Genomic DNA, 588 nt, shown 5'->3' with positions numbered 1-588 from the left:
GTACCAAAAAGAATCGGTAGATGGTCATCCATTTCAGGAGGTGGCATGTGATCAAGAACCAATGGTATTAAAAGAAGAAGTCAAAACTGCACTGAAGGAATTGGGGAAAAACAAGGCTCTGTGAATAGACGGAATACCCATTGAGATGTTTCAACAAACAAATGCCACATTAGAGGCACTCATTCAGCTATGCCCAGAGATTTGGAAGAAGCTAGTTGGCCAACTGACTGGAAGAGATCCATATTTGTACCCATTCCCAAGAAAGGTGATCCCACAGTATGTGGAAATTATCCGACAAAATCATTGATATCACACACAAGTAAAATCTTACTGAAGATAATTCAATAATGGTTGCAGCAGTGTATTGACAGAGGACTTCCAGAAATACAAGCTGGATTCAGAAGGAGACATGGAGCAAGGGATATCATAGCTGATATCAGATGGATCTTGGTTCAAAGCAAAGGATACCAGAAAGATGTTTACTTGCATTTTATTGACTATGCAAAGGCATTTGATTGTGTGGCTCATAACAAATTATGTATAACTGAGAAGAATGGAAATTCCCGAACACTTAATTGTACTCATGAA

This window comes from Orycteropus afer, unplaced genomic scaffold, assembly GCF_000298275.1.
Source record: "Orycteropus afer afer isolate SDZICR_OR568_19922 unplaced genomic scaffold, OryAfe1.0 scaffold00457, whole genome shotgun sequence".
In the NCBI taxonomy this organism is placed as follows: domain Eukaryota; kingdom Metazoa; phylum Chordata; class Mammalia; order Tubulidentata; family Orycteropodidae; genus Orycteropus; species Orycteropus afer.
The sequence above is the reverse complement of the archived record's forward strand: the minus strand, read 5'-3'. Positions refer to the sequence as shown.